Raw genomic sequence first — 24256 nt, forward strand, 5'->3', positions numbered from 1 at the left:
GTCTGCTCTGATTGTGGCATTCTCGGTGTGGCCCATCCATTCACCCGGTCACAGTTACATTTAACAATCCTGTACTGGAAGGAGAGCGGACTAGATGGCCAAATTATTTTTTTCCCCTCATCTTCAATGATCGTCGCAAAATGCTCCATCAGAGAAGGCCAGAAAAATCCTATGGTCCTTGTCAAAATGGCCTAGGAAAAAATTCCTTTTTGGTTTAAAGTTGGGGAGTGATGCTCATAACTCTTTATGTGTGGAAAGGGGAGCAGGTCTGGTGAAGGGGCACGTAAAGTTGCCAGGGTTATACCCTGTTCTTATCACAGGAGGTTATATGTGGAATTTAGCTTACCACTCTTTCTCCATTTCCACTTATAGCATTAATGAGGGTTACAAAGGCTCCTGTGCAGAGTCCATCTTTGGAAAATTAACTTTCTGCTTCAGGTTTAAAAATGCAGATGAGTTAATCATTCATATTATCGCAGGAGGAAATCAGGCAAATGCTGTCTGGGTGTGACTACAACTACTTTCAAGGGGGAGCAGCAAAAGGAAGAGTGAGATTGTACGAAGGAGGGAAGGGCATGGAGGTGCTGTACGGATTCTTGGGGATAGGGTCAGACAAAAACTGACAACACTAGTTACTTCAGGTTTCTTTAGCCAGGGAATTTTGAACATGTATCCATTTTGTGGGAAAACGCATCTATATCACAAACCCATGATGTTAGCATTTTGAAATAGTTTACTACTTAGGTTAGAACTATATTAGAACCTCACTAAATCACACTTCACTAATCCACACAGCCCATCATTGCTGGGTATTCTGACCTTGCTTGTTGTTTTTACATTAGTTTAACTCTGTTGACTCAGTGGAGTTGTTTCTCATTTACACCAATATAAGCAAGATCAGAATATCCAGCAGTTTCTCTCTGTTTCTCAGCAATCATTTAACAGAAGCCTCTGGTGTGGTTTCATGATACTTCGTTACTTTCACAATATACACTGTGGAACATTGTCTAGGATACGACAAAGTATCATCATCAATTATTAAAACTACAATTGTCGAACAAACAAGTGCATTCTGTGATGCATTCGCCTTGATTTTTTTTAATCCTGTTTGTTCACTTACTACTTAATTTGCAAAATTCGGTAATACCTTGACATGGATTGCTCAGTCATTAGTGTGGATTAATGAGGTTCTACATGATGTGACAATGTTAAATCCATAAAACGGAGTTTCCATGTTTAACTTTTAATCCCAAAGCCTGTCACCTCAGAAAGGAAGACTTTTAAATACACATGCATGGCCACTCAGTGTAGGGCCTACTTTAGCATAGGCAAATTATCTGAATTTCATGCAGACTCAGCAACTGAATCATAGAATATCAGGGTTGGAAGGGACCTGAGGAGGTCATCTAGTCCAACCCCCTGCTCAATGCAGGACCAATCCACAGTTTTTGCCCCAGATCCCTAAATGGCCCCCTCAAGCATTGAACTCACAACCCTGGGTTTAGCAGGCCAATGCTCAAACCACTGAGCTATCCCTCCCCCCAAAACTGAAGAATGGGCAGGAGGAAGGAAAGCAAACTGCTGTCCAGCTCAACAGCAGGAGTAAAGGGAGAGCCAACACCCTGCTCAAGCTCGTCTTTCTAGCAGTTTAGGGCTAGGCTTTTGTCTGGGTTAAAGGTAAGGGGGGAGCAGTGAGGAGGTTCCCCTTCCTCTCCCTGGCTTGATGTGGTGGGAGTTCTCTCTCCTGTTTCAATCTACTCTAACGTCTTTCTGTGACTTCAGGGAGGGGTGTGGAGGCATCACCTTCTCTGCAGAGTATGTTGGCTGACTGAGCTGGCATTGGCCCAGCAACTCTGCCCTGAGAGCTCTGCTGCCCTTCTCTCTGGCAACAGCGGTTTTTCTCCCCCAGCTGGAACCCAGGATCAGTTCCCCCTCCCCTAGGCCTGATGCTCCAGCACAGCAGCCACAGAGAACATATCTGAGACCCTGCCCCACCAATCCTCTCCCCTATTCTGCCCCACTTCCTTAATCTCCCCATACACCCCCCATGCTGCTTTCCCCAATGCCTTCCTACTCTCATGCCCCTGCTCCTCCACTCACTGCCTCCTCAAGTGTCCACTTCCTTCCTCTGTCCCTCAGACTGCCCCTTCCTCACAACTCCTTCCCTTCCCCACTGCCCCCAGAAGTCTCCCCCTCCACCAACTGCTCCTCGCCCTCCCTACTTCCTCCCCCCCCCCAGCAATCCACCTCATTGTATTGCAATTCACCCTCAGGTACCCCTTTCACCATTTCTGAGCAAGCAGGTGGTGCTGGTCCTCTCTGTGTTGGCCAGGAGGGGCCCAGCTTCTTTTCCTGATGTACCTGGTCATCAGACTTGGAAGTGGAGGAGGAGGAGCTGGGAGCCAGAGGACCAGCCTCATGGGACCAGGAGGGGAGCATAGCAGTCTCATCCTTTCTTGGGAGCAGTGTCTGAAGAAGAGGCACATGACCCAAGAGAAGCTCAGCGGGCAGCTACACAGCAATGAAGATGAGGAGACTGTGTAGCAGTAGGGAAGGGAGTCACTGTGTTGATTATTTGAGGGAGGGGGTAAGAATCAAAAAGTGGTTAAGAACTGATGGCATGGGAAAGGGGGAGCAAAAGTAGCATTGAATTGATTGTGGGGTGGGGATGCTGAGAATTGAATTGAGGGGAAGCTGACAAAAATTGAACTGATAAAGTATGGGTGAGGATCTTGGAATTATATTGATGAAGAGAAGGAGGGGTTCTGAGAATGTATTGGGAGAAGGTGGCAATGAATTGTGTGAAATTATGGAGAGGTGAATTGGGGAACTGAAGGGCTTGAGAACTGAAATATCATGGAGGGGATCAGGAAGTGAACAGAATGAAGGGAAAGGAAGTCAGTAATTGAACTGATGGATTGGGGAGAGGAAGTGAGAACAGAAGATTGAATAATGAGGAGGTGGAGGTTGAGAAGCGAATAAATTGGAGGAGGGTTGCGGAATAAGTGAACCAGCGAAAGAAACATAGAATTGGGGAATGGACTGCAGGAAAGGGAGCACAGATTATAAAGAGAATGTGATGCAGAATTGATGAATTTATGGGAGATAGTGAGGGACAGCTGTAGGTGGGCAGAGTGGGGTAGATCTAAAACATATGTTCCTGAGCAGGGGGAAAAGGGATGGAAAGAAAGAGTGGATTGTGTTATGTAAAAATGGAGAAGAAAAGGAGAGAGAGATGAACTGGGTAGAGAAAGGGGAAAGTATGGCTAGGGAGGAGAGTGTATGGATTTGGGGAATGAGGTCAGTGGATTTTAGGGATTAGAGAGCAGTAGAAGTGGATGGGGGAGGAGGGAGAAATTTGGAATCATGGAGAAAAGAAAATGAGGGGCAGAGAAAGACTTAAAAATGTAGAAAGGGGAACAGTGGGAATGGAAATGGAAACGTATAGCATGGGTTACAGAGAGAGGAGACTGTCTGCATATGGGTCTGGGAAAACGTGCAAGGGCATTTGGTGCTCTTTGCTTTTTGTGTGTGGCATCTACTGGTAATTTAATATAATATCATTTGCCTACTGGCAGCTCATTCGGGTAAAGACTACCAGATAAATACTCAGTAAACTTGCTTATTTAATATATAAAATGAATATGTACAAATGCTTTAAAATCTACTTTTATTGTCATTGTGTTTTTAAAATTTTGGGGGATGACCCCTCTAGACACATTCTCTTCCTCCCCGCCCCCGTTCCCATTTAATGTTGATGCTCCCTTGTAGTTTCTCAAAGCCTCCCATTTCTTTTTGGCTAGCTATAGGCATGCTCAGGGCCTTGAAATGTCTGAAAGTAATTATATGCTAACAATATTGGGCTGTGTTGTAAACTTTGCTTAGATCAGCATAGCAATTTATAACACACATTTCAATACATGCTTATCAATTTTAGTTGACAATAGATTATGGTACTATATAACCTGCTGGCATAGGCTCCCCCAAATGCAAATTGTATCGGTGGAGAAAGGGCCAATGGCTTTACTATAACTTTGCGACAATTGCTATAATGGTTCCAATATGTTGGTTGCTTTACAGACAAATATGAAGACAATCAAGGTTACAATCTAAGGCCTTGATCCTGCAAAGACGTACTCTTGTACTTAACTTTACACACTAGGATTAATTCCGTTGATTTTGATGAGACTACTCCCGGTGCATAAAGTTTGAATGTGTGAATTAGTCTTTGCAAGATTGGAGACCAGCACTCTGATTCTGCCCTTGGATGTGTCAGGCAGGCCCTTGTGCTTCTGCAGACTTCTGCTGACTTTAGTGGAACTCCTGGCGAGGTGGATCCTAGGGAGATTGGTACCTAGATAATGATTATCTTAATGAAATTTTGTATTCATTAGTGGAGCAGGAAAATATGTTCTCATTGTGCTGCAGTTGTAGGAAGAGTAGCAATATTAGTTGAGATTCCCAGAGGATTTCATCAAAGGAAACAGAAGTCCTGACAGAAGCAATTGTGAAACTAGCCCTCTTTTAGTAGCCCATTTATAAGGGTGCTTCCAGTTCTGCGTTTCAAGTCAGGAAAACCGGAAATATTAAGCAACAAAAGAGATATGCTCTCTCTTTTTTTAAAAAAAAGTTATCTATGATTTACAGTAGCACCCACTACATGCTGGGCACTTTCCAAACACATGATAGTGAGCACTGCTCTGAGGAGCTCACAATCTGATAACAGACAAATAGACAGAGGTAAGGGGGGAAGGAGGAGGAGCCACAATAGAGAACGTACATACCATTCATATAGTCAATTCAATTCAATTCGCTGTAAGCAGCTTGGCAAAAGTGGGCCTTTAAAATGGACTTAAATGTGGAAAGGGTAGCGGTGGTGCGGATGAGCTCCGAGAGGCCACACTATGTATAAGGGGCCACGGACACACAAACCTCATGTTTTGCTACGCTGTTATTCAGAGCTAAGGAGGAAAAAAGAGAAGAGTGCTGTAGGTGATCTATGAAAATGAGAGACGGGTTTATATACAGTTTCTTGAAATAATTTAGTACACATTTCTATTTGTTTCCAAACTAGTCAAGTATTGCTGATAAAGTAAACTGTTCCAGAGGTACATATTTGATAAGGGAAACCCAGATCTGTGTAGCAGGCATGTCAACTTTAGTCGGGTGGTTTAATTTTTTTTTCCTTAACAAAACTAAGATACTAGTTATGGGGAAGGTTGACGCAGTTTCTGCCCAGATTAGTACCCAAATGTGCACTTCTTCAGATTACTGGGAAATACAATCGAAATTGAGAGAGGAAATGCCTATATAGATTGGGAAAAGGAGGCAATGCCTTGATGTATACAGTGTCTTGCAACTATGAAGCATGTTTTTATGTACTGAGTTGCAGAGATGAAGTGAACTAAAACATCTGTGTGCAATAAAGAGTTGTGTCTCTCTTAAATTATTGGCAACCGTAAATTTGTGTATAGCCTCCACAGTTTATTCCCACTTCTTTTCCAGGAATGTTGTTTTATTAAGTCCTAGGAAGGTGGAGTGTTTTAATGTTTGATAGCGTCTAGATATAAAACCTTTTTAAGGCCAGCCAGAGCCTACAGTGATTCTAAAAATAGTACTGGAAGGGACTGATTTTTTCCAAATAGCTTTTCTATATGTGTGCTTCTTGGCAAAAGAGTAGTAAAGTATTTAATTTCTTTTGCATAAAAGAAAGTTTATGTAGGACATTCTTAATTCTATTGACTTCATCCTAGGCTCAAGCATGTGCTCAGTGCAGTCATGGTGAAGCTCCCATTGAGTTCAATGGTGAAGATCAAACACTATGGTCCCAAATCAGGGAAGCACTTAAGCATATTCTTCACTTCAAGCATGTACTTCAGTCCCAGTCACTTTAATGAGATTTAAGTATGTGCTTAAGTGGTTCCCTGAATCGGGGCCTATATGACAATAATTTATCACTGTTTAGGAGAACTTAATAATAAGAGATTCTCTTCTACTGGAAAACTGGATTACCTCAATGTTGGTTTGAACTATTTTATATTGATGTTTTATTTTCATCTGTGTTTTCATGCTCCCTTTCGTGATGGATTATATAGCTAATACTTTGAGGGATGTATTTGTTCTGTTGGGCAACATAATAGCTTAGCAGTGTGCTGTTCAGTTTGTGTCTTGAGTGGTTATAAATCCTCTCTTGTCCATGGTCTCCATATGAGGCCTAGGAGCGGAGTTTCAGATAAGCAAGATTTAGTCATTCTAGTTCAGCCATTTTGGAATAAATGTAAAAACAAACAAATAAATCACTGGAGAGCTGTGGGCTTTTCCACCCACTCTTTAGTTGAAGACTAAATGGGAAAGTGATGCATATGAGAGCTGAGGACAAAATATTTTCCATTGACGGGATCTAGCTATGGAATAAACTTCCAAAAGAAATTAGCTGAACCCAGAGTCTGACCACCTTTAGAAAATGCTGCAAAAGCTTCCTCTTTGATAAAGTGCTTCTCCATCATAACCAGAATGGCATTCACAACCTAAAACAAAATACCCACACCTCACATAAACACAAAAAGAAAAGAAAACCAGGCCCCACCCAGATCTTTCTGTTGCCCAGAAAGGGAGAGGAGCCTGAGACGCCATGAAGTCCACTCGGACCTTTTCCCGTGTTTTATATGGAAGCCCCTCATATGCTATGGTGATGGGCAACAATACAAGACCCTGCGATAGATAGATAGGTATGGACTCAGCATTTTTTATTGCATAGCATCATCAGGCCTGCTTCTGCAAGCCTCACTCATGTTATCCAGCACCTTACCCTGTGAATAGTCTTACTGATATCAATGGGACCATAGGTGCCAACTTCGTGGGTGCTCCGGGGCTGGAGCACCCATGGGGAAAAATTAGTGGGTGCTCTGCACTCATTGGCAGCCGAGCTCCCCTCACCCCCTCCTCCTCCTCCTCCTCCTCTTCCCCTGAGCATGCCGTGTCCTTGCTCCTCTGCCTACCTCCCAGCGCTTCACGCCCGGCCACTGCCAAACAGCTGTTTGGCAGCGTTAGCACACTCCGGGAGGTGGGAGAGGAGAGGGAATGTGGCGCACTGAGGGGAGGAGGCGGGGAAGAGGCGGGACCGCGGCGGGGATTTGGGGAAGGAGTTGGAATAGGGGCAGGGAGGGGGTGGAGTTGGGGCGGGGACTTTGGGGAAGGGATAGAATGGGGGTGCGACAGGGGTGGGAAGAGGCGGGGTGGGGGTGGGGCCTCATGGAAGGGGTGGAGTGGGAGCGGGGCCGGGGGCAGAGGAGGGGTCGAGCACCCAGGGGAAAGAGGGGAAGTCGGTGCCTATGAATGGGACTACTTGGGTGATGAAGTACTACTCACTTTCTGTAAGGCTGGCTAAATCTAGCACATACTGCTCCTTACCTTCACTTTTCATTTTCTGTGTGGTGCAGTAGTTACTTATTGTATCCACTTGTACTTTTCAGGCTGTTTCCCACCTGCCATTCGCCAACAAAGTATTTATTCTCCAGCTGGTAGGATGGGGACGTAGTCTGTTTTGTTGATTCTGTGATATGGCTGCATGTTTTATATATGATAAAATCATACAAAGATCAAGTTATATTTAAAACAAACAAACAGAAACCACAATGACCTTGAGTGGATATTATCTACACCAAATCCATGAGATGATCTGAACACACACTCTGGATAATCTGATCATAAAAGGTAGGGATGGAAAAGTCAGATTAAATTATGTAGCGTCATCCAAAATTGGTGAAAAAAAGGCACAGAAACAAATCTTTGATATACTAGTTGTCATCCTTAAAATCACCGTTATTGGACTGCGGGCTTTTCTAAAAAAGATCGGAAAAAACGCCGTTCAGAAACCATGAAATACTTAAAAAACAAGATCCTATCACAGTCATGTCAGAAAACTAGGCTAAATATATTTGAAAGTATCAAAACTGGCAGTCTGTCTTCATCAAATGAGCATCATAGAGGAGTTGAATTGACCTGACAGCTGTGGGCTAAATTAAAAAGTTGAAGAATGGAAAACAGTTCAGATTTGGAGCGGATGTACTGGTTTGGATTTTAAAAAGAGGCCTTTCCCAGCACCTTTCCCAAAACCTGGAACTGAAACTGAACTTGGGTGGTTTTTTGAGCAATTTTTTGGTGTCTTGATTCGGTTTGTTTTGCTGCTGTTAATACACCAGCCAGTGTCTTTGCTGTTGTGTTCTCCTGCTGGGGGGTATTTCTGTTTGCATTGTGAATTAAACTATTGTCAGAGCATGGAGAGCTCAGGTATAGACAAGGTGTTTAGTATCTTTTTGTTTTGTTTTTGAGTAGGTGGTTTGTCCCACCAAATGAGGGTAGATCCATCCCCATCATCGTATCCACTCATTATACTCCACACCTGAACATAGCCATTATATGGACAACATACCCCCATATCTCAATGTCTGTACTTTGACTGGTTAAACTTTTACCCCCAATCGGGGAGATTGCAGATTATGTATTCCTTACGCCACCCGTTCCTAAACCGAATTTCACACCCCTTGATAATCTGTACCTTTTTCCCTGATGACCAGAAACTTCTATGCTTAAACTCTGTACCGTTTTCTTTTTACTTCAACATTATCTTTTTGTTTTGTTTTTGAGTAGGTGGTTTGTTTTTGTCTTTTGCCTAGTAAACTGAAATTAAAAGAGTTGGGTTAAACCTATTTGCATTATTTTTCACTTTGAGGTTCCTGCAATTCCAGGTTACAGCCAAGACTGGACGTGCCAAGGTGCTGTGAAAAAGACTGCTTGAGAAACTCCCTGTCCAAATTTTCAAACCCACGACGGTGAGACTTGGTTAAAATTTGAGGAGGGAGTGCTGTAGCCCTCCTTAACTGAACACCTCACTCATTGGGGACCAAATTCTGAAATCTACACTCAGTTGTTACACACGGAACCATATGTCCCCCCAGTCCCAAATCAAACTCAAGGGGAGTTGCAAGTGCTCAATACTTCTAAAAATCTTGCCCCTTGTTTAGGTGATGAGAAAATTTCGACCGAAGTAACTTGCCCAAGGATATGCAGCAAGTCTGTGACAGAGCTGAAAATAGAATCTGGGAGTCCTGGTTCCCTGTCCGGGACATTAACCACAGGACCATCCTGCCTTCCTTTAAAAATAATTTTACTTTTAAAAAAAAATGACAGTGCATTGCAGAAAATAATGTGTGAAAGAAATGGTAGGATCCCAAAAAGGCTTGTGTGCTTAACTTTGTCAGTAGTCCCATTATACTCTGTGCTTAAAGCTAACACAGCCATAAGTTTTAGCAGGATCTAGGCCTACATTTATAAGTCACCTAGAAATTAGTTTAGAGTAAAATAAGGTGTATACACAGGATGTGGGCTCTAGAAACCATTTGCAGCCTTTTAAAAATATATGTAAAAAATGAAATAACATATGGGATGTTATGAGGGACAAACGTGTAACTGGGTTCAAAAAAGAATTAGATAAGTTCAGGGAGAATAGGTCCATCAGTGGCTATTAGCCAGGACAGTCAGGGACACAGTTCCATGCTCTGGATGTCCCTAAATCTTCAGCTGCCAGGAGCTGGGACTGGACGATAGGATAGATCACTCATAGAATCATAGAATATCAGGGTTGGAAGGGACCTCAGGAGGTCATCTAGTCCAACCCCCTGCTCAAAGCAGGACCAATCCCCAACTAAATCATCCCAGCCAGGGCTTTGTCAAGCCTGACCTTAAAAACTTCTAGGGAAGGAGATTCCACCACCTCCCTAGGTAACACATTCCAGTGTTTCACCACCCTCATAGTGAAAAAGTTTTTCCTAATATCCAACCTAAATCTCCCCCACTGCAACTTGAGACCATTACTCCTTGTTCTGTCATCAGCTACCACTGAGAACAGTCTAGAGCCATCCTCTTTGGAACCCCCTTTCAGGTAGTTGAAAGCAGCTATCAAATCCCCCCTCACTCTTCTCTTCTGCAGACTAAACAATCCCAGTTCCCTCAGCCTCTCCTCATAAGTCATGTGTTCCAGACCCCTAATCATTTTTGTTGCCCTTCGCTGGACTCTCTCCAATTTTTCCACATCCTTCTTGTAGTGTGGGGCCCAAAACTGGACACAGTACTCCAGATGATGCCTCACCAATGTCGAATAGAGGGGAACGATCACGTCCCTCGATCTGCTCGCTATGCCCCTACTTATACATCCCAAAATGCCATTGGCCTTCTTGGCAACAAGGGCACACTGTTGACTCATATCCAGCTTCTCGTCCACTGTCACCCCTAGGTCCTTTTCCGTAGAACTGCTGCCTAGCCATTCGGTCCCTAGTCTGTAGCGGTGCATTGGATTCTTCCGTCCTAAGTGCAGGACCCTGCACTTATCCTTGTTGAACCTCATCAGATTTCTTTTGGCCCAATCCTCCAATTTGTCTAGGTCCCTCTGTATCCTATCCCTACCTGCCACCGTATCCACCACTCCTCCTAGTTTAGTATCATCCGCAAATTTGCTGAGAGTGCAATCCACACCATCCTCCAGATCATTTATGAAGATATTGAACAAAACCGGCCTGAGGACCGACCCTTGGGGCACTCCACTTGATACCGGCTGCCATCCAGACATGGAGCCATTGATCACTACCCGTTGAGCCTGACAATCTAGCCAACTTTCTACCCACCTTATAGTGCATTCATCCAGCCCATACTTCTTTAACTTGCTGACAAGAATACTGTGGGAGACCATGTCAAAAGCTTTGCTAAAGTCAAGAAACAATACATCCACTGCTTTTCCTTCATCCACAGAACCAGTAATCTCATCACAGAAGGCAATTAGATTAGTCAGGCATGACCTTCCCTTGGTGAATCCATGCTGACTGTTCCTGATCACTTTCCTCTCGGGTAAGTGCTTCAGGATTGATTCCTTGAGGACCTGCTCCATGATTTTTCCGGGGACTGAGGTGAGGCTGACTGGCCTGTAGTTCCCAGGATCCTCCTTCTTCCCTTTTTTAAAGATGGGCACTACATTAGCCTTTTTCCAGTCGTCCGGGACTTCCCCCGATCGCCATGAGTTTTCAAAGATAATGGCCAATGGCTCTGCAATCACAGCCGCCAACTCCTTTAGCACTCTCGGATGCAACGCATCCGGCCCCATGGACTTGTGCACGTCCAGCTTTTCTAAATAGTCCCTAACCACTTCTTTCTGCACAGAGGGCTTGCCACCTACTCCCCATGCTGTGTTGCCCAGCGCAGCAGTCTGAGAGCTGACCTTGTTCGTGAAGACAGAGGCAAAAAAAGCATTGAGTACATTAGCTTTTTCCACATCCTCTGTCACTAGGTTGCCTCCCTCATTCAGTAAGGGGCCCACACTTTCCTTGGCTTTCTTCTTGTTGCCAACATACCTGAAGAAACCCTTCTTGTTACTCTTAATATCTCTTGCTAGCTGCAGCTCCAGGTGCGATTTGGCCCTCCTGATTTCATTCCTACATGCCCGAGCAACATTTTTATACTCTTCCCTGGTCATTTGTCCAGTCTTCCACATCTTGTAAACTTCTTTTTTATGTTTAAGATCCGCAAGGATTTCACTTTTAAGCCAAGCTGGTCGCCTGCCATATTTACTATTCTTTCGACACATCGGGATGGTTTGTCCCTGTAACCTCAATAGCGATTCTTTGAAATACAGCCAGCTCTCCTGGACTCCTTTATTATTCCCCCAGGGGATCCTACCCATCAGTTCCCTGAGGGAGTCGAAGTCTGCTTTCCTGAAGTCCAGGGTCCGTATTCTGCTGCTTACCTTTCTTCCCTGTGTCAGGATCCTGAACTCGACCAACTCATGGTCACTGCCCCCCAGATTCCCATCCACTTTTGCTTCCCCTACTAATTCTTCCCGGTTTGTGAGCAGCAGGTCAAGAAAAGCTCTCCCCCTAGTTGGCTCCTCCAGCACTTGCACCAGGAAATTGTCCCCTCCATTTTCCAAAAACTTCCTGGATTGTCTGTGCACCGCTGTAGTGCTCTCCCAGCAGATATCAGGGTGATTGAAGTCGCCCATGAGAACCAGGGCGTGCGATCTAGTAGCTTCTGCGAGTTGCCGGAAGAAAGCCTCATCCACTCAAAATTGCCTTGTTCTGTTCATTCCCTCTGAAGCATCTGGCTCTGGGCTAGATGGACCATGGGTCTGACCCAGCATGACTGTTCTTATGATCTTAATATGAAAAAGCTTTTGTCCTAGGTGGAAAAGTGAATTGGGAGGAGGAAAGAAATGCTAGGAATTATGGGAAGAAACAAAGTACACCCTTTCTTTGTTTGTGAAGAAGGCAAAACTGGGTGTTTTGGATGAGAGGATGTCTCAGGAAGGACTACATTTTTCACTTGACACAAAACTATGAAAATAAATGTACTATACTTACATGATAATTCCTGATGGAGGAGTATAGAAGCCAGTGAACCATTTTTTGTGACCAGCTAAATATTGAGGCATTAGATTATTGCAACAGCTGCTTATTGCAAAGACTATGCCCTAGCTTCACGAACAGGGTTCCTATTATCCCAAAAGGCAAAAAAAGCTTCAACAAAGTACAGTGTAAAAGAAAGTAACTTTTTTGTTTCTTTTTTTGCCCTAAGAGGGTTTGGAATTAATCTATGTTGCCACCTTTTAACTTTTAAGTTCTAGCACTTTGAGGCAGGAACTAGCCCCCTTATAACAAGTACTACAGCATTCTCCAGCAATGGTCCCACATGGAACCATATATCTTACTGTGTGTTTGGTGCCATCACTTAGAACATAGTAATACTTTTAAAAAGTGGGGAAGCTTCGGTGAATAAATTGTTCTAAGGTGGACATAACTCAAAGCTATGCTGAACAACCGGTAAAGTTACGGGGCAGAATGAGAGGAATCTCTAACCTGCTGTGAGACAGTAAACTTCCTATTGTCTTAATTAATTTTGATTTTCCTGCAGCCCAAGGTTCCACTTTGCAAGAATGCTACAGGCAGCATGAATGTCGAGCTATAGTTAAGCATTTTCATTCAAAAGGCCTTTTCAGTTGCTTATATTTTAATTGTAAGTGAAATAGTCAGATCATATCCAAGTAGGTGATGGTGGAAATCTGGCTAATCTGGAGAAGAGATCAAGCACTGTGTGCTGTTAAAATGACTGTACTTCTGCAGACGTTAGTAGAGAATGATAATCTTTCAATGGAGTTTGCATACGAACCTGTACAATTCTTTCGCAGTGAGATATAATTCTCTCAATTTCTAAACCTTTTAATAATTTCTATCAAACTCTGTTTAATTCAGTAGAATCCTATGGAATTCATCCCTATTTGATTTTTTAGGGTTTTTTCCATAAAGGTACATGGTAAAAACAGTCCATGATTGTATGTTTAGAGCCACTATTTGATAGAGTGGTGTGGTGTTGAAATGGTGATGTGACTGAACACATGCCAGTATGGATTTCAGTGAAGAGTATGAGAAGACACTGCTTGATTTCCCTGGGCTTTGATTGGCTGAAATCCTTCTTTTGTCTTTTAATGTAGCAGTATCATAGTTACAGAACTCCGATTATTCATACCTCCCTATTTACCAATGGGGAGGTGTATCCATCTATCCAGAAGTGTTCTGTTAATTTGTCAAACTGTCATTACTTTGCCAATTGTTGGCTTATCCACTTTCAGTAATCCGTTTCCCATTTGTTAGTTTTTCAATTTGTGAATTTTAAATTGACTAATTTTTAATTTTGTCACTAACTGTTAATTGACTGCCATTTACAAGGCAGTTAAACTGTCTATATTAACATGACTTGCCCAAATAAATCTGTTAGTCTTTAAGGTGCCACCGGACTGCTCATTGTTTTTGTGGATATGGACTAACACGGCTACCCCTCTGATAAGAGAAAGTGGGGAGTTTTAATTTTATACAAGAAACTGAAGTTAATGAATAGTTGGAACACAGGGTAAGAGTGGTAGTTCTGTCTGGCACGCGTGGAGTTGAGAAGTCTATGGTTATTTTGATCGGTTGAAACTTGGGATTCGGCTCAGATGCCTGTTTTGATATGAATTAAAGAGGAGCAGAGAGGTGGTCCCAAACCACTGATTGCTTTCTAGATTGAAACCAACATCTTACACTTCACCAGGAAACTAAAATAACTAAAATGGAGGTTCCTAGGCATCATCACTGCAATCATATTTCATCCCTCTGTGAACACAGTGTGGCAGTACTGAACAGGCACACCACGCTGATTCAGGGATGGTGAGCACTTCTGACCTATGCAATTGGCTGATGAGAGGCTCTTGGCCCTCACTAGGGACCTGATCCGATGCCCATTGAAGTAGATGGAAAGACTCCCACTGACTTCAGAGGGCTTTGGATCAAGCCCTAAGTCCCCTTTGCACGATTTCAGAGATTCAGAGAGCTACAAGCAAGCAGCTGAGGAAGAGCCACACTGTAGCCAGTTACTCCCCCACATGCAGTATAGGGTGCATGTCAGGGTGGGAGAAGGGGAGGGGCTGGAGTGCACAGTCTGATCCTTGACTAGAAGAGCAGTCGGTAGCACCCTTTAAGCCCCTGAGTGTGACAAGAATTAGGGGACACAAACGCTGGGTAGAGACACTTTTGCCTCTTCTCCACTGAGCATGAACTGAGCACAGTTCAGGATTGAGTCCTTCTGCTTTGTCAAAGAGAACTCAATGTTCCCCACACATTCTTCAGCCACCAGAAAGGACAGCCTCAATGTTTGTTGTTGTCCATTTGCAACTGAAGTCCTTACTGTGTTTGAAGGTAAACTGGAGTTCTGTTAGGGGGTGTTAAAAGGTCCTCTAGAGATTGCACAGCCCTGTGGCTCTTTCTGTGAAAGCCAGTCATTCAAGGTTTATACAGTGCTCTAGTTGAAAATGTCTTTGTGATTTAAAAGGAATTTGGGAATGAATGCAAATGAACTGTTGGAAGCACTTAGATGGAAGATATAAAGAAATTTGAATTTTCCGGTTGTAGTGAATGGAGAGAAAACGTTAAAGCTACAGAGAGATCCAGAACTGTACCATCTGATGGAGAAGATCCTCTTAAGTTCACCCAAAAAAACCCTAGGCAGCTTTGATGATGACATTGTGTTCTTAGAGAGAGTTCACAGAAAGGTTTTACATAGAAGTGGGCTCAAGCTGCAAGCTTTGAATCTGAATTTTTCCCTGGGTGCTAAGATCCACGCTCTTAGGTCAGACAAATCTGTAGTTTTGTAGTTACCCAGACCAGAATGCAAGTGCTCAGCATCCATGGTCAGGGGCATGATTTTCAAAAGTGCTCAGTTCCTAGTTAGGGGCAATGAATGTCCATATTTCCAAAAGAGCTCAGCACATTTGAAAATCTGGCTCTTGCTTAGATGCCTGTAAAGGATCTGAGTTCTCTTCAAAATCTGGCTCTGTCTGTGGGTGCTGAGCTCTTGAAAATCTGGCCCCAGGAGTCTTCCTTTAAGAGAAAGTAACATAACCAATGCTTCTGATAGAGAGCATTGGTTTGTAGTCACAGCAGATCCAGGGTTTAGCCAAGTAAAGACAGGTGAGCAGCTCCTATAATGGTGATTACATTTGAAACAGTTGGCTCAGTGATCCACTTAAAAAAAGAAGAAACAGTTATTATTGGAAAGCTTTTAGTCAGGCTCCACTGGACTGAGTTAAAAAAAAAACTGCCCTGAAACAGGATTGACTTTACAAATCAGTGTTGATTTTAATGTCAGGCTAGGCAAGACTCACATGTTGACTGGGGTATCTTTCTGCAGCCAGCTTGGTTCTGATGACTATATAAAGTCTAGGAAAATGCACTTCAGTAAAGACTTGTTTGTTGGAGAGCCTCTAGGCTGAGTTCCTGATTAAATTTTAAAAATACCTATAGGATTTAGCCTAAATGGGATCATTCTTTTGGTATCATAAAATTGCTGAGCCATGAACCGTCCAAATAAAAGCCCAAACTGGCCAAATACATATAATAAGCACAAACAAAAACAATTTAAAAACCACAGAAACTCTACAAAGTTACTGCAGTTGCAATTCACTCTGTAATGATGGCTGTACACCGCTCTCTCCTGAACATGCTTTGATCAGGGATCGGAAAGCGACAGCTTTCGAGATTTTGCTTGCCTGGAAATAATTGTATCTTCAGTCTTTCTGCAGTGGGTGTTTAATGCCTGTATACTCCACTGTTATCATTTAAACATACTGATACTTCATCCTAGGAATGAAGAGAAGGGAGCCAGTTAAATATTTAGATCAGAGGAGGTGTGTGTCCCTGCTGAGTTGAACACCACCCAAGCTGAATTTTGGGAGGTTCCTTAACCTCTGCTCTTGAGGTCGTTATGCCACCAGTGTGTTTAAACTCTTAACCGAACAATGCACTCTGGAGCATACCATTACGCTTGGTTAATTCTAGATCTGTGAGGGGACCTTACCTCAACCACCTCCCCTTAAACTTAGTGGGCCAGACCAGTCCAGCATACAAAGAATGATGTCACTATTGTGAAAGAAAAGAAAAACTCAGTGGAAAGACAAGAGCCAGACCCCCAGATTAAGGATCCTTTGTCTAAATACAAGAGTAGACAGACTCTAAAAGATCAAAATGCTTTTGCGTGCCAATGTGGCATGTTATGTCAAAGATAAAAGGAAAGCTTTTTTTCAGAAGCAAGAATGTTTTGGGGAGAGAATGAAATCTTAGTGTCTATGCTGAAATGCATAAAAAACACATGTTTCTGATATTGTTTTCTCTTATGTTAAAAGGACTGGACATCTGGTAATATTTTACATAATTAAATTAAGAGACACTAAATCATTGCTCCACAAAGCGAAAGGTAGTACAACCAAGTACATCAAATAAGGTAACAATGAAATGTTTGGCAAGACTTCAGAGTAATGGAAACTCTTGCAACCAAAAGGAGGTGAAACATCTTATTGTGATATATAGGAGGCTTTAACTTCTCATTTATCTGTGATATTTCTTACTACATTTTACAGTAAAACATAGTGTTCTCATTCCTGTATATTTCTATATTTTGATGCCAAAACTCCAGATGTTTTCTAGGTAAACCTATGGAGATTATTTTATTTTGTTTTATTTCACCTTATTTACAATGCCCTCTGAGCTTTGATCACTAGGATAAAAATCCATAAACTATACAGTTTGGCTGATTGGATGTTTTTGCTCCACATTCATGATAGAGATGGGTTCACACAAACCTTGAACTGAATCAGAATCTTTGAGTTTGAAAAAGTTCTTCTACCTTTTTTTCATTTTTTAACTCTTGGAACACTGAGGAATTAAAGATATCTCCGATATGCTTATACATATTTTTATTTGCTCAATCTTTCCCCTTCCCCCCCATCCCACTTCAGCCTTCTCTATAACAAGCCCGATCCCTTCCCTCTTCCATAATACTTCCACAACTCCTAGCCACAGGAATGTACCTCAACCAAATTCCATCCCCAGGACCAATTCCCTTTCTCTCGGTCTCTCCCATCTGCCTCTTTTCACTCTGTCCTTAACCAGTTTGTTCCATCTGTCATATGTTCCCTGTCCGATAGAAGTTTTTATGGTTATCTAAATCACACTGTTTGAGGTTTGCTCACCACATAAGGGCAACATTCTGGCAAGGAACCTCTTTTGCCACTCCCATACACCTACACAGTAGCCAGTCAGAACAGGTGCCTAGTACTTCCTTGGAGGCTTGGCAAGGAACTCAACTAACCCACCCAGCTGTGCTCCATAATCTCAAGGCCTTCTGAGTACACAGTACCTTTAACAGCAGTCGCTAGAGAAAGTGCACATTCTGCTTCTCTTCAGAGGAGCAATAAGAACCACTGCAGAACCTGTTGTAATCTCTTTCCTACCCTCTCCTCCTTCAAGATGGTACACAACTCTTCCAACAAGTCTACAAACCCCAGCCTCCCACTCAGGGAAGCATTCAGAACCCTTATCAATTAAAATATAATAATGGCTGTGCCTTAGGTCAGTGTGCACATTCGCAGTTTCTTGTCACATCTCTACTCCCTCCTGCATTTCTCTGACGTCGTCTTAGATTGTAAACTCCTCAAGGCAGGGACCTTCTCTTTTTACATGCTTGCAAAACACCTACTTGATGGCATTCAATAATAATTATCCATCCCTTTGGTGGCAACTGAACTTCAGTTACATTTTAAAGGATGACAGGGTGCAGTTCAGATTTAAAGTGATGAGTTGTGTATTATACATTCTGTATATGCCATCAGAGACATGCTTGAAAAGTGAACATCAAATGTCTATTTGTATATATGTATGTATGTACCCTATATGTATATAACATTCCATTGCATGTCCTAATAACTTGCCACTACTTGGATTAAGCTCCCCAGGGAGGGAAACACTGGGAAGGAATTGTTCAGACAATCATCATTCCTCTTGTGCTGCCCTTTCGCTCCAGAGTAAAGGAAGAAGGAGGGTAACTTAGTGCAGCCCTGAAAAGAGTTTTGCGTACTTCCACGCTCATGTCCAACTAAAAGGCAGTTGGCTATGGCTATGGAGAAGCTGCTGAAGTACAGGGGTTACATGCCACTGGGGACCCGGAACTGCAATGCAGGTAGCTTTAATATGACTACGAAAAGGTGTGGGGAGGTCTTACTATCTCTCCTGCTTGTTAGGTCCAGTAAACATCTAGCCCTATATGCTGTGACATGGCCGCCCATTGAATTTTTGGTAAATATATCAATTTAGTCTCATGAGCTTTGCCTTGCTGAAATATCTATGGACAAGGGATATAATGCAATTAGATATTTTATAATCTGTGCTATTACTTGTGTTTTATTGAATTATTTGTTTAAGAAGAAATAGAGCATATCTGTATGACTTGAATATTTTATTTCTTGTTTCATCTATGTATAGGTATGACTGCCCTAACTGGTATCCTTATTACTTGCAGAACTGAATATTTATTATAATGTATCAAATCATTTTAAACTAAAAAAAAACAAACTATGCACAAATTGCAAGAGTTAAAAATCAAGGATTTTTAAAAATCAAAATCCCAGATCTGAGCACCTCCAGATTCTGGAGGAATTTGGATCTAAATTCATAGATGGCCCTTTTAATAATACTGTAGTTAGCTCTTTTCATCTGTAGACATTGAAATGCTATATAAAGAAAGGTAAATATAGTTATCATAACCTCCATTTTACAATGAGAATGAGAAACTCAGGGACAAAGAGGTGAAATCACTTGTCCAGTGCCACACAGTTGATCAGGAACAGCTGGGAACAGAGGTCTTCTAATCCCCAGTCCAATGCGCTACTCGCTGAGCCACACTTTTCCTGCTCTTTAGAATAGGCTGGATTAAGCCGCTGGACCCAAACACCCCTCAACTTTGAAGGAAGCTCAGTTCCAAATCCAAACTCTGTGCCTCGAGCTCATCTTAGAAATACGTAACAAACAAAATTTTACAGCAGGTTGTATGAAAATAATTTACAAAGGAAACGTCAAAGTACGGTATCTTGCCCGAGTGTATTACACAGAACACAATCCCTAGCAAACCAAAGGAGGTATTATGCTGATCAACCATTTTTAAGGAGAAAAAATTAATAAAAAGACAGGCAATAAGAAGCACTGATAGAGGAAGTTATATAGGCCTTATTTTGTTCTAGTTACTAGAGAAGATTAAAAATCACCTATTTCAATGTACATAAAATTACATCAGCATGTTCTTCTAATAAGCCCATCTCATAATTGCTGATGTTCTGAAAACTAGCCCTGCTCAAGGTTTCTGGGCTCTGTAACCATTTGTGGAACGGACAAGAGGACACTGTCAGGTTACATATTATAAATTTGGAAGAATTAAATTATTACAAATGGTAATACTGAGCACTTCAAAAGTACTATGAATGTGCTAACTTTTACTATGTTCTCTTCCTTTCAGTGCATTCATGTAACTTTCACCAATGCTTGGGATACTTACATTTTCCATAGTGCCAGTCAGTTGATATTTTAAAAGATTTTCTTGATCAATCAATTTCTCTATCCAGCCTGTTCCTCCTGTTTAGCTCAATAGTTTTCAAAGGGTTAATGCTAATGATACGCGTGCATTGACTGCAGAATATATCCTTAAGTCTAGCAGACGTGCCTCTAAAATGTCATTTTTGCAGTTCCAACAAAGGTCATTTGAAAACATACTTGGCAATTCATGATAATGCAACAAAACCATAACTGAAAATATACACACACACACAAATTACAGACAGAATCATGCTTTTAAAAACTGGCTCGAATTTTGTGCTTCTAATTTAGGTTTATATAACATTTTTCATGCATACGTCTCACAGTGCTTTACAAAGGAATGTAAATATCATCATCTTTGTACCACTGAGGGAGCTTGGACACAGAGAGGTGAGGGTTAATATTTTCAGAAGAGCCTAACTCACGCAGGAGCTTAAATCCGAGTGATTTTCAAGGACACTTAGGCTCCTGATTATCTGTCACTTTTGAAAACAGGGCTTAGGCTCCTTAATTGCTGAGGTGCTTTTAAAAATGTTCCCTAAGTGACACAACATGTCAATGGCAGAGTTGGGAGTAGAACCCAATGGCTTCACTTTGTGTGACATTGGAAAACTGAATTGCACATGAAAAAGCGTATGCGTGTATTCAAAGTGGGTGGCTGTGGAACTCCCAGATTTGTTTACGCAAACCAGATTTTGTTTATGCAAATAGTTTTGCACATAAAATTGTGTGCTCAGCTCAATTGTAGTGACCTTTCTAAGGCCCTTTTGAAAACGTTTCCAACTGTTGGATGGCTAAATGAGCATTAGATTCCACCAGAGCAAATATTTAGCACAATGCTCCATGCTTTAATCTTAATGCTCCAGTTAATAATGTTTTTTTGATCCAAGGAAAAAAAAACCCACAACACAGCCTTATACCTAGGAAGGCGTAATGGTCTAGTGGGTAGGGACTGGACTAGGAGTTAGGAGATGGTTCTGTTCCGGGTTCTGCCACTGATATCGGGCAAGCCACCCCACCTTTCTGTGCCTCTCCTTCACTGGTCACTCCTTGGAGGCTTTGTCTCTTTAGGTTGTAGGATTTTCTGGGCAGAGACTGTCTCTTACTATGTGTTTCTCCAGCGCCTAGCAAAATGGGGCCCTGATCTCCGTGGGGCCTTTGAGGATATGTCTACACAGCCTGCAGCAGTGAGCCTCCCAGCCCGGGTTGACAGACACAGGCTAGCTGGGCTCTTGCTAGTGCTCTAAAAGTAGCTGTGTAGACAGTGCTTTGACGTTGTGGCTAGGGCTCAAGCTGACTTCAGAGCCTGAACTCAAGAGTTTTTATGCAGTTTTATTCCAGCCTTTATTTTGTAATTGCTCTATGTAATGGCTTGTGTCTCTAGGTGGTTCATAACAAGATTTTGTTGTTCGTTTTCTGTTCAAAATAATAAAAAGTCTCTTTTTAGGGTTAAACCCAAAGAAATACCCTTGTAAAAACTTCCTGGTATGGTTGGACTGCATCTTTCCAAGGCTGTTTGGTGCTGATAGGGCACCATTGCCTATCAAAATGTCAGCAGCCCAAACTTTCAATCCTACCTGTTAGCAAGGGTGCAGAGAAGAGGCTTTCAAATAACTGTTGACCATCCACTGCCATAAGTACCACAACTAAGGAGCAACTTGAAGTCCTGCTGTTACCAAACTATTTTACATAAAAATTAGTGTGAACCCTGAATGAAACAACATTCCAGATTAATCAATCCAATTCTACACTCCTTGTTCATGTGACTTACAACTGACATCAGTGGAACTACTTGAGTCAGGATTATCCTCGAGAGGGGTTTGCAAGCTTGGATTTAAACACTGGGTGATAACAGAGACACTACAAGGGACACGCAAAGACTAGCCACACGGGATACCCACTATATATTTTGATCTCTTAGCTTCCCAAGTGCTGGAACTGAGAGCAGCAATGATCATGTAAGTTTTTCCTCTTTGAAAGTCGGATGGAGAGCACTAAAGGCCGGAGCTCATTGGGAGAGGAAGGAGAAATTGAAGAAAGTGCCATGCCTTTGCTTTCTTTCCACTTCAGTCCAACCAGGTGATGCTTCCATTTTCATACTGCTCCCACTGAAGTCAGTGGAAATAGAACCAGGCCCAAAAGAAGCAATGCTGGGACTACCTGATAAATGAGTGAACCTTCACCAAAAGAATGTTTCCATTGGACCAAAAAATAAAATAGAATAGAAAAAAATCAACCTGGTAAAGATCTATAGCTGAATACATTTGATGTGTACCAAGCAAAAATATATTTCCCATAACAAAAGAGTACTCATTAAAGGGAAAGAAGCCAGATTTTGGACAGCAAGGGGAAAAAAACCCCACCAGCATTAATTCTCTCCAGACCTGTGTATGAACACGGTGCATTAGAGCATTAATATTCATCCAAGACCTTGCTGTGAAGAGGTCCAAAGGGGAGGGTCTTGCGTAACTCATTTCCTGTTGGAATAGGAATACTTTTTGCATGGAGCTGTGCGCCAGGCTCATTGTTGGGGTTTGCTATCCACATATGTATATGTGCAGATGTATGTGGATCATATTCCCTGAGTCTTTGGCAGTGGCTCATTAAGCTCTTCTTTTGTTTCTGTCACAGCAAACTTATATAATGGGCTTTCAACTGTACTTTTAAAAGAGCTGGAATATGAACAACCACCTTGCTTCTGCTGCTCATATATGTGTATGCCAGAATTTGGCCCAAATACCTGTAAATGGAATAAAACGTGTGCCAAAAGGTTACTAACTTTACAGGTTTCTAATGCAATATTATTTATAAAATTTTGGGTGCCATTATGCAAGTAAAGAAAAGGCAGATTGAGGTGATAATAATAATAATTGAGCTCTAAAGGCAAAGGTTTGAGAAAGTTGCAAGTGACGGAAAACAGGAGGTTAGAAATGCAACCTTAACTAAAGCATCCACTGCTGCTCCCTCTAGAATACACTGCACTAAAACACCAGCTGGTCCTTATCATTATCTAAAATACTAAATGGAGGAAAGGTGAAATGAATCTTCCAACTTCATGTTTCCAAGAGGCACTTTTGGATTTGCAGGTCCCCAAACATAATTTCTTTCTTAGCCATAGGTAAACACCACACTATGCCTCAGAAACATCAGGATTTCCACTAAGTTAAAGCAATGCTGGATCTGCATTCTGGAGTTACCTCAGCAATCCTCTAATGAGAAAGTTCACCCAAATCTTAGAAAATTCCATGTGTGCTCTGCAAGATTAACAATAAGACAATATATATTCAGCACCCCTCTTGTTCCATGAAGCACCAACTGCCCCTTGTCTTCCTATTTAAGGCCTCAATTGAGCAAAGCATTTGAGTATATACTATTTACTGGGTCCAATTAAAGACATTTCTGAGAAGGGTGTGAACTTCTGTTAAATTAGGGGCTCTATGACCCAAAGCTTATATTCTGGAAAATTTTGTCTTCTATGTCAGATCTCATTTGTTATAAGATCACATCTGCCCTCTGCTGTCCTTTTCAGACAATATGGAACTAAATCACATTCTCAGAATATAATAATTATTATAATAATTAAATAAAAAGTAAGAAGAGGAAAGTGGCTTTAAAAAAACCCCAAACTTTTGTATTAATCTTTTGTAGCAGTGGCTCTGAACCAACCCTTGTGAATCTAAACACTACTGAACTTTGGGAAATTTTCTGTTCACATTCAGACCATTTGTTCCTTGGAAGATTTCAATAAAAATGTACTGAATTCTGAGGTTTAACATATAAATTGCAAGGAAGGTGTCAAATTCTGCCCCTTTGAAAATGTTCCACAAAAATAGCATACACTGAGTGATATACAGCAAAATCAGCATTACCATCATATCTGTTCTAACTAGCAGTTACCACCTGCACAGATCTCTCCCCATCCTCCAACACAATTTATTCTTTTTCTAAGCAGTAATAATTTATGTGTGAGGTTTCTGGATGTATGTGCTGCTGTTCAGGCTGGAGATGTAACCACACCAAATGACAACCATGCACTCTGTCCCCTACCTCCCACTCAAGAATGCCCTTCTGCAGCTATAGATGTGGAGAGAACCTTTTGCCTGGCCATGTAGCTACCAGAATGTGTAAGGACTCACAGCCTAGAACCCAGGTGTGCAGAGCTTGGGACAGCTGATATTCCCACAGTGCCACTGGACAACCATACAAAACCACATCGAGGGAGCACTATGGAGAGTAGGTGCTGCAAGAAGTGCCACCCAAGAGAC

General features: G+C 42.1%; 1 protein-coding gene across 9 annotated transcripts in view; it reads left to right on the forward strand.

Annotated features, from left to right (window-relative positions):
* LMNTD1 (lamin tail domain containing 1) overlaps positions 1-24256 on the forward strand; it is a 295666-nt gene that overhangs the window by 199489 nt on the left and 71921 nt on the right. The gene's annotated exons all lie outside the window — the stretch shown is intronic.

This window comes from Natator depressus, chromosome 1, assembly GCF_965152275.1.
Source record: "Natator depressus isolate rNatDep1 chromosome 1, rNatDep2.hap1, whole genome shotgun sequence".
NCBI classification, from domain to species: Eukaryota; Metazoa; Chordata; order Testudines; family Cheloniidae; genus Natator; species Natator depressus.